The 2,812-nt window shown below is 36.3% G+C and overlaps 1 pseudogene; it reads left to right on the top strand.

Annotated features, from left to right (window-relative positions):
* The first annotated feature begins 568 nt into the window (after window positions 1-568).
* On the top strand, window positions 569-1,318 carry LOC149575010 (putative glutamine amidotransferase GAT1_2.1 pseudogene; annotated as a pseudogene).
* Window positions 1,319-2,812: the final 1,494 nt, after the last annotated feature.

Genomic DNA, 2,812 nt, shown 5'->3' with positions numbered 1-2,812 from the left:
ATCAAGAGTATAATAAAAAAATATAGTGAACATGCTACTTGATGAGTTCTTTTTGAACTTGGACCTTACTATATTGTTTCAGTGTGACAGATGCCAAACTTCATAAAGCTAGTGTGTATATAGATAATTGGCATGATTGAATGATATATGTTTAAAATATTGGAAGGTATGATTAAAGGGGCCGACTAAGATTTCAAAAGTGTAACAAGGCAGAATACACATCGATCTAATACATTTTTAATAAACAATAACAGTTGATATTATTCTTGAGATAAAGGCACATGTTTAAGTTATAAAAACACCCTCGCTCTTAAGTTTGATGGGTGGAAATACGAGTGAGGGCTACTCCATTTGCCAAAATCACACTAAGTGTGTGTGATTCTCGTAAAAGAGACTTTCTACTTGTAGGAAAAGCCTTTGCATGGTGCAGCTTTCACAGGAGATCAATTTAAGCATGTTTCAAGGAACGACCTTATGAAAGATGTTGAATTCAATTGTCTTTAACAATCAATAGCATCCATCATGTTATATATATAGCTTGTTGCTATTGATTGAATCAATCTATGTAATGAGAGCAGAAGCTTCTTATCAACTCAAAAGTAATTGGCACTGTTTATTTGGCTATGAGAAGTCTAGCTTCTCTCAAAATGCTCTTGATGAAATTGACCAAATAAGGAAATTACATAGCAGTGACACTACCATTGACAACGCAAAGGACGCCATTGAATTGCACTTGCCAGGTGCTATCTCAAAAGAAACATACCTTATTTGGTTATATGTAGAGGATTTCAGCTCTTCAATACAGCTTGTGGGGAACCCTATATCAGGATGTTGAGAAAGAGGTGTCAGAAAAGTCAGGTTTTGATATTAAGCACATAAACTATGACAATTATGATGGGTATAAGTAGGCTATCAAAGTGGTAGAAGTTGCTCCACTCCACTCATGGTTTGAGGATTCATAAGGAGTTAATATGGAGATTATGGTTAATAGCTATCATCATCAGGGGATAAAGAGATTGGAAGAGAGATTCATGGCAATGGCATATGCCCCAAGTGGTTTGATTGAAGCTTTTATGACCCAAATGGATAAAATCCAGAGGAAGGATAGTTCATCATGGGTCTGCAATTCCACCTTGAAAGAATGCACCATGATTGTGAAAATTGCAATATTTTTGACTATCCAAGATGCCCAAGGGCTTATGTGGAATTTGTAAAAGGTGTCGCTGCATATCATAAAAGATTGGTAGTCTACAGTGGAGAACATGAAACAGTGAAATGCTCAGGTAAACAGAGGATAATGTTCATTCACAATCAATGATGAAGGCTCGATATGTAAACTATAAAGTTCAAAAGAAATCATTTACACTAAGCTTGCTCAAACATTAGAGGAAAAGTCAAACTTTAGAACAATCGAGGCCTCAAAAGATTGAGAAATAGAGAATTAGACAATTGGGCCTAGTATATTTGCCCGTGTCTTGCCAACAGATGCTAAATCACTCCCTGAATTAGAAGAAGTTTCTGAAGCTGCATATCCGGCCAATGAAATCACATCTAGACCTATGAGATGGTGATGCATCTTTTCTATAGGTAAAATGAGAAATCGCCCAAAGAGCGAGACTTTGACTTGCTGGTGCATAAAGTTTTACAAGCAGATATCAATACAAAAATTATGTTCAATTGTCAAATGGGACGAGGGCAGACAACTACTAGGATGGTTATTGGGACATTGGCTTACCTCCACCATAGTTGAGAATTGATAATTCCAAGGACGCATTCTATGGGAAGAGGTGCTGATAGACACATGGATAGGCATTTTGATCGGATGTGATAGTTTGTCAAGTGCTAAATCTTATTTCTATGGCTTCTTAACTCGCTCCATTCATTGCACCACTGTTGGTGATGGAACCACCTGAAATAACCTCATTTCCCACCTAGGTCAGAAGCCTCTTGAATGAGTTGATAAAAAAATATCTTGAAGAAGGCCTTGCTACTTCTATCACGAGGGAGGAATATGTAAATGTCAAAGATATGGTAGATGTAACTAGTGAATACAATGCTATAATATGCCATCATTGTCACCATTATCATTCTCCACCATTATTTGGTCGATGTTATATCGTAGTTTAGGATTGATATCATGGGAATAGTTACAACAATGATCATTGATCTCAGGCAGCAGATATGAGCAGAGGAAATGATGTGACTCTAGAAGCCCAATGGATTCAGCTCAAATGTTGGTTAGAAATGAATAGTTTCAGAATTGAGAAGTCATTATTCTTGTATTCCTTCATCCGTGGTGACTGTTTGAGTTCTCAGATTTGAAAAGTCTTTTTCTTTTTATTTTGTCTCTTTGTATTCAAAGAAGAGGAAAGGTCATTGGCTCTTACGAGCCTGTTATTATAAAGATTTATAAATTCTATAAAGTTTTCAGTAAAAGGGACTTGGCCTTTTCCTGCATACAGTTAGAGAGCTGGAGCAGAGGAGAGGGCATATTATTTTAGGTTTTTCATCGCATATAGGGGTCGGCAAAATTTTGGCATGAAGTTGATTGCAGAGACAATCAAGTCCAGGGCCATTTATTTTCTATCCAAAATTACCTGGTGTTATTTCATGGTGTTGAATTGGGAATGATAAACAAACAGAGTTTTGTTCTATTGTTATCAGTTTGGCCAATCAGTAAGATAATCAGAGAATTATAACGGATTGTGGAGTTGCATCAGTTTATATCATCGAGTAGCGTAGGAACATGATTAAAGAAAAATAAATCACTTACTAAATAGTGTGAGCCAAAAGCTATTCTTGTCCATTATTA

The sequence above is a fragment of the Cupressus sempervirens genome, chromosome 2 (genome assembly GCF_028749045.1).
Source record: "Cupressus sempervirens isolate cs-2001-9-10 chromosome 2, ASM2874904v1, whole genome shotgun sequence".
In the NCBI taxonomy this organism is placed as follows: Eukaryota; Viridiplantae; Streptophyta; class Pinopsida; order Cupressales; family Cupressaceae; genus Cupressus; species Cupressus sempervirens.
This window is presented reverse-complemented; position numbering and strand designations above follow the sequence as displayed.